This window comes from Miscanthus floridulus, chromosome 8 (assembly GCF_019320115.1).
Source record: "Miscanthus floridulus cultivar M001 chromosome 8, ASM1932011v1, whole genome shotgun sequence".
In the NCBI taxonomy this organism is placed as follows: Eukaryota; Viridiplantae; Streptophyta; class Magnoliopsida; order Poales; family Poaceae; genus Miscanthus; species Miscanthus floridulus.
The window spans coordinates 103,461,284-103,469,381 of NC_089587.1; the positions used below are offsets into that span (position 1 = coordinate 103,461,284).

Genomic DNA, 8,098 nt, shown 5'->3' on the forward strand with positions numbered 1-8,098 from the left:
TTCTAGCCTCTGTAACTCGGTGGCACATATTCATTACAAAATAATGAAGTACTCCGTATCAAAAAGAAAACAAGAATGGGATCTAGTATATTCTAAGCAACATATAGTCTCAGACTCAAAGATACAACTTAAAACCACCTAACAATCTTCTTTTCATCTACAAAGAAAAAGCTTCTTGCACTTGCTCCTATTCACTTGCACTACGGGAGATATTCACGATTTATGGTTGAGTTTGGTTTAGGGACGAGAGGAGACGGGATGATCCCATTTATAGGATGGAATAGTCCTAGTTCGCTATTTGGTTGGAGAGACGTGCCGTCCTTATTTTTAGTTTGATTCTGAGTACTATCCATAACACCTATCCAAAAGCTCCCATATGGAATGAGCCTATACGTATAATATACCTCTTACATTTTTAACACTCACTTCTGATCAAACCCATTTTAAACAGTCAAGGTGATACTAATTCCACTAAAACAAATTTCCCAGGATATGTCATGTTCTACAAATTTTCCAGGTGGCCAAGTCCGTTCAAGCTCCAAAGGCCCAAACCCCGCCTCTGCAGTGCTACGAGTCTACATCCCGGACGGCCGTACCGTACCTAGGAGCCTCCAAGGTCACCGTCCTCCGGTCAACCTCCCCGGTTAGAAGTCTCTACTCTGTACCTCTGATTCAGCCTTCAGCAGCTCAGCAGGACCGGCGAGAGTGGCTTCTTCCAGTCTACAAAAATTTCTACACCTCCTTTTTCTGTCCACTTAAGTTCTTGAATCCTGCCACTCTGCCTTGCATGTTCACATATATACAGGTATGGATCACCTTCTTCTTTGTTTTCTTTTTCATATAGAGTTATACTCCATCTTTGTTTTCTGTTTGGTTTACTGAATTGCTTCCTCTCTATCAAGCAAACAGATTTATAGTGCACTGACTGTGGTTCTGTTTCTGAAACGCAAAACACACAGAGGATACTTTCAGAAAGCATGAAGCTATTGGCTTTCGGTTTAGTCTTATTGAGCTTCTTACAATCTTTTGCTACATCTGACTACCAAGGTAAGGTCTTTACTGATTTATATCTCTTTGCCGCATCAAATATACTCCCTGCGTCCCAAAATAAGTGCATATTTCGTTTTTCGATGAGTCAATTTTTTTAAAAAATATGACCAAGTATGGAGAAAATAATATCAATATTTATATATCTAAATAAATTAATTATGAAAGTATATTTTACTATCAAATCAATGATACTTATTTCACATGATAAACATGAGTACCTTTTTACATATCATTGGTCAAATTTAAAAACATTTGACTCCTTGGAAAGTGAGAAGAGCACTTATTTTGGGACGGAGGGAGTACTAATCAACAAACATACTTAAATTGTGAATTCGACTCTGAACACTAAAGTGTCTATCAGTAAATGATAGGTCCATTTTTTTTACAAGTGACCAGTCAAATGTTTCAGTTTAAAATTCTAGAAGAAATTCATAGGATAGATTCTGAAGCAAGAATGGTGCATATCAACTGTGCAATCCCTTCGCTTGATTACTATATTTTCCTTTCAAGGTAGATAAAACCACATCTATCGAGCATCGGTAGTTTTCTGTCAATCAGAAGCATTTCACCAATTTTGGCTCCCTTTTTTAAAAAAGAAAAATTTTCTCCCTTGCATCTACCTCACAAACCCGCAAATAAACTTTGTTTTATCCATAGTTACAGCATTGTATGAAATGAGGATGCAGCTCAATGATGGTGGGGTCCTAGAACTAAAAGACTGGAAGGATGACCAAACGACCACCTGCGATTGGGCTAACATTGGTTGTCAAGACAACAAAGTTATCGCAATGTAAGCTCATGCTATTTAATAACTCACTGTCTGAACTGTGAACAGCCATCCCTGCCCAAGTCAATTGGGTCTAAAAAAATGTGATCCAACATAGGATGAATTTTTCATTTTTCATTAACTAAGAAGAGAAAATATAGGCGCCCAAATTCAAGGCAAGAGGAGGACTTGAACCCGGGTGGTTGGGTGCATGACCACACCTCCCACCCAACCGGTTGAGCTAGGCTCAATTCTTAATCAAATTTGCATTCTTGCTTGTTAAGACAAAGAAACCTCAATGATTAGTAGGATGTGTGTAATTTCTTTGTTTTTCTTCTTTTTCCTTTATGTAAAAACTTGTTGCTTTTATTATTAATACAAGTCTAATCATTAGGGGAAATTCCTCCTTTGTTTTTGCAGAGAATTAGGGAAACCCCGTGTACCCCTTAGATCAAGTGACTTTTTTTATAGCTTGCATTATAAGTCAATGTGTATAAAACACATATACATGTCTAATACACATCCAAAGTCAAAGCGGGAGGATCATGGACGCAGGACTAAACTTAAACTCAGTAATCAACTTACATGCAAGCCTTTGATCATAATACCCGTAGATTGGTGAGAGGACGGAACATGCAACACTTGGACTTGTCCAAAAAACACCTTTCACGAACAAAGTAGATGTCAATCTAGATGTGCTTGGTAAAGGGACAATGACGCCTAAGAGGGGGCGAATTATGTCACTTAAAACCTAAGGCTAAAATTCACTTATAAAAACCTACACAAATTCTATCTATATGCGAACAAGGTTTCTCTAAGTGTTGGTATCTCCAATGCAAAAAAAAGAATTGCACCTTAGATTCCAATCCTATCAACTAATCTAGCAAACTAGACTAAGAAAGTAAAAGAGAACAGTAGAAAGGAATGCAAGAATATAAGTGTAAAGAGTTAAAGAATGCAAACTCCCACTCTGACGAGTTTTTCTACTGAGGTACCGGAAAGCTCATGTTTTTCACTAGTCCTTGTAGGAGCCTGTTGCAAGGATGCCCTCACAATGGCCAATCTCTTGGTCGGGGTAACTTCGTGGATAGCTCATGGGCCTTTCCACGCACAAGTGGGTCTCCGCCAAGCCCTCCTGGATCGCTCTCCGTCATCTTCAGTTGGTGGGCATATCCTCCCTCGTACACCACCAGCAGCCACTCCACAAACATGGTTGGAGTGATGACTTACGAGCCCTGGAATGTACAACCATAGTGCACACAAGTACCGGTAGCAAAGAGGTGTGCAAACCTCATTAAACTCTAGGCTAACACCTAAAGCAAAGTGCTAGTGTGACCTAAACTAGCTTAAGCACCAACAGATGCTTTTGTTAACTGCCCTAATCTTCTTTTATAAATATCTAATATTTTTATCTAGAACAAAAAACTATGTCTGAGGTGGCGTTTGGATTGTGGGAAATGGGGCCTGGGATAGGGATATGAGGCTAGATGGAAATCATATCCAGTGTTTGGTTCATGGGTAAGCGAAATAGTGAGGGAAATGGGTAGGGAAATGCATACCTACCGGTGGGGGTGGGTTACGCGTGTGTTATGGCGTCGGCCGTCAGCGACGAACGGCGCCCGGACCTGCACAGCTGCCGCTCGCCTCAGACCTGGGCCGTCGCTGGAGCCACCCCTTGTCGCGCACCCAGGCAGCCGCCAGATCCACCTCGCTCTGATGCGGGAGCAGCTGCTCAACCCGCACGGCTGCTCACGTCGCGGCTGAGCCAGAGCCACCACTGGAGGCCGGAGCCCTGGCGTCTGCGCTTGCTCGTGGGCCTTCATCTGGCGGTGATTGAGGACCATGGGCATTGCAGATGTTGAATCATGCGGAGAAAGGAGCGGCGCACGTCTCGGCATTGGAGCAGAGATAGTGCAGGTGCAGAGGATACGGAAGTTTTGTTTTGAATTTTTCATTTACGTGGGCCCCACGGAGTAACCCTATCCCCAAACCAAATAATCCAAAGAAAGAAATATCATCCAGCCTGTTCGCTTCTTGCCCAAACCAGCCAGCGAACAGGCCGATCATCTCTTTCCGTGACCCACCTCATGCCATATCCCTGTCCCATCCAAACGCCACCTAAAAAGATAGGTACAGTACTAATTGTTTATCATAGGAGAAGAGTTTTCTTTTGAATACCACATACTTCCTCGGTCAAAAATTTTTTTTTGCGGAAACCAATGTACATGTGAAATTACCTAAATGCGTCTATAAAGTTATGCCCCACCAAAGTATGCAGCAGTGCAGATTTCCTTCCCGCAGACACAAGCATCTGGATGGAGCGCTCCGGAAGCCACGCGTGAGCATTGCAGGCTTGCAGCCCGCGGCCCGTTTTTTTTTTCCCGGGTGAACGTCCTTGTTTTTTTTTCTTTTTTATTTAAATGAAAAATGAAAAGACGCTGCTACGCTGGGTTCTGAACAAGTAGACCCCACTAGCTGATACACAGACTGTGCTGTAAGTGTGCGTTTAATTTGGGAAAAAATTTGAACTCTAGGATTGCAATATTTTTGGGACGGAGGGAGTAATTGATTTAAATGCTTTCATGCTTCTTTCATTACAGGTTTGTAATGCTATGCCCTTCTCTTCATATATTTTCTTTCGTTTCTCATTTCTGTGTCTGCAGAACTTTGAGCTCAGCAGGCTTAGTTGGAATCTTATCTCCAAGCATTGCAAAGATAACAGCTTTACAACAGCTGTAAGCTCCTCCTAAATGAGTGTCAGTTATACATAAGCTTACTTTTTTACATTGACGGGCATATTTTCTGATTTTTTTTCATATTATGGATTCGGGTTATTAGATGGGAATGTCATAAGTGGTAGAATTCCTGAGGAACTGGGGAACCTATCAAGTTTGACAACTTTAAATCTAGGAAGAAATTCATTTAATGGCTCCATACCTAACTCTCTTGGTCGACTCCTAAAACTTCAAAACCTGTAAGTCAGCCCATAACACATGCTATCAAGGTTGGTCAATAAATCTAACAATTTGATAACCTGAACAGGGATCTAAGCGAAAATACATTGGCAGGGACAATCCCAATCTCTCTCTCAGATCTTTCATCACTGAATAATATGTAAGTTGGCTTTCCATGCTGATAAAACCAATAGACTTGACATGTGTCATCGATTCAACATTTTTATACCTACTGCTATTTTATTTGTTCAAACATATCAATAATTGGTCCACTATCATATATCATACTCCCTCCATTTTTAAATATATTATGTTTTTTCATTGAAAAAAATTATTTTAAATATATTATGTTTTGGGACTGAACTAATTAGCTTGTTCTCTACTTTATATATTTGACTCACTTTTACTTTGCAGAAATCAATCAGACAACGATCTTAGTGGTGAAATACCAGAAAAACTGCTCCAGGTTGCTCAATACAAGTATGCCAATTCTGCAATGCAGCAGACCGTGGAATATGTTAACTACTCTAAATTTATTTAGTATAAGTGCAATGTTCTATTTCTTTTCAGCTATACAGGCAACCACTTGAACTGTAGCCGACAATCAACTCCATGTGAAAAACGCACAATTAAGACAGGTAAGTCACTAAGAACTTCTCAATCCATATACATAATTGTAAGTTTCTTTTCTGTTAAAATATGTACTCACCTAAATACAAAGTAGCACAAAATCTGATCGGCCTTCCCGAAATGTGTGTTTGTTTTGTTGAATTCATGGAACAAAACACAACAGTTTAAACATTGGAACAAGTATTTCAGATGTTTGCTTGGACTTCTGAAACACCAGAAAAAATGCCATCTCATGATATACATGGCTTCTCATCATGTCAGGGCCTAAAACTAAAAGTAATGTTTGGATCTTGGTTGTTGTTTCTTCTCTACTTGGAGTTGCTTTGTGCATCATCTTTTGCTTTGGACCAATCGTGTTCAGAAGCCTCAGCAAAGGTCAGATACGGAATTTTGTGCTACTTAGTACTTGCTGCTTCATCTACTTATCACGTTTTTGTTGGTAGTTTGTGACTAATGAACTACATCAATTGCTGATACAGGCAAACAGAGTAAGGGATAGATCAAATATGATTGTGCACCGAGATGTAGAGCTAGTATGGGGAACAGAAGGGAACAATCCAGATTTCACATTTTTCAATTATTCACAGGTTTTGGATGCTACAAATGACTTCTCGGTAGAAAATAAACTTGGGCAAGGTGGCTTCGGTCCTGTTTACAAGGTAGTTGACCTTGGTTGATTATTTTTAACGTCTCTAAAAAACATGCACGAATGCACACAAATAGAGAAATTAACATTCTGCATGATAGAAGACTGATGATCTTGCACATCGTAGTTTCCATTGACTTGAGTTTAGAGGAAAAAAATTCTTTTCCACAGGGCCGGCTTCCTGATGGGTTGGAGATAGCAGTTAAAAGACTTGCTTCGCATTCTATGCAAGGTTTCACAGAGTTCAGAAATGAAGTCCAGCTCATAGCAAAACTCCAGCACAGAAATTTGGTTAGGTTGTTGGGATATTGCTCCCATGGGGAGGAAAAAATGCTGGTCTATGAATATCTGAAGAATAAAAGCTTAGATTTCTTCATATTCGGTATAACTGTTTCAACAATTAGCCAGTCCGTTCTGTGCACTGCTTCTAAACTCTGTAGATGTTTTCTCTATTGTGTTTATGTTTAATTGATGTGCAGATGAAAAAAGAAGAACCTTACTAAATTGGGATAAACAACTCGTGATAATCGAAGGGATTGCACAAGGACTTTTGTATTTGCATAAACACTCTCGGTTACGGGTTATACATAGAGATGTCAAAGCAGGCAATATTCTCTTGGACTACGAAATGAATCCTAAGATTTCTGATTTTGGGATGGCAAAAATGTTTAGCTAAAATGATAATGAAGGAAACACAGAAAGGGTTGTTGGCACATAGTAAGCTCTTTTCGGCTCCATTCTAATGATGTTATTTGCTAGCAAAATATAGCAACTCTAGTACAAAAATTGGTTCTCTTATGTTGTATTAATTACATGTGTGCCCTTGCAGTGGTTACATGGCTCCAGAGTATGCTTCCGAAGGCATTTTCTCTGCAAAATCTGATGTATTTAGCTTCGGTGTGCTAATTCTTGAGATTATCACTGGAGAAAGAAATTCAGGTTTCTATTACCATGGAAACTTCCTAAACCTACTTGGATACGTGAGTCTAGTTCATATTCACATGTGTAAATTTATTTTGATTGCATTATTACTTATGTAGTTACATATTCTACGATGAAAATTCTCATAGGCATGGCAGCTATGGAAAGAGCAAAGATGGCCTGAACTTGTGGATATATCATTGGCTAAGAATGGTTGTACACTAGAGATGATGAGGTGCATCAACATTGCGTTGTTATGTGTGCAAGAGAATGCGACTGATAGGCCTACCACGTCAGATGTAGTTGCAATGCTAGGCAGCGAGAACATGGCCCTGCCTGAGCCCAAGCACCCAGGATATTTCCATGCAAGGGTAGCAAAGGAAGAAGCGTCCACAATTGCAGAGACATACAGTATCAACGATGCGACTATGTCTAGCACACATGGTAGATAATAATGTAATAACTTTGTTTCATATATATTTGGATTTTCATGAGTGTATTTGACACTGTTTGTGCTAACTCGAAACATGAGTAGATTGTAAAGTACTTTCATTGGGTCTCACTTTTTCCAAATAGAACTCTAGGATTAGGGTGGTTGTTGCTTCCTCCATTTCTTGTGAAGTGAATTGATGGATTCAGTTGCGAATTTTTATGACAACGTAGCGGTGATCCTTTTGTCTAAAACTAAGATAAGAAACCAACACTAATCTCCAACAATCTGTATCGTCCTAAAATGCAAATTATCACATTGTATCACTCTTCAATAATTTAATCCACGTATCTCTATTCATAGGTTACCTCTATCAACACTCTCACAAATGCCCTTGAAAGCATCTAGGCCCCTAATTCGGCTTTGATGTTTGATGAATAACGAGTGTTTTACAGAGACATTCTAAGTTGGGTCACAATGATGATTGATTAATGGGCAATCAATGGCCTTCATGCCCCTATGTTGGTTCTCGGTTCAGTTTTCAAAGGATGAGCGACATGGTTAAAGATAACTAGTTCTAAGTCTCATTTGGAGTTAAGAGACACTTAGAGTAGTTTAGGATTTTGTTTTTCCTTTGTCTGTACTATAAATGGGGTATGAACTAGTAGTTTGATCTAGATGAATCTAGTGAGTGAATGTGA

General features: G+C 39.6%; 1 pseudogene; it reads left to right on the forward strand.

Annotated features, from left to right (window-relative positions):
- Positions 1 to 977: 977 nt before the first annotated feature.
- LOC136473135 (LRR receptor kinase SERK2-like) lies at positions 978 to 7,419 on the forward strand (annotated as a pseudogene).
- The last annotated feature ends 679 nt before the right edge of the window (positions 7,420 to 8,098 follow it).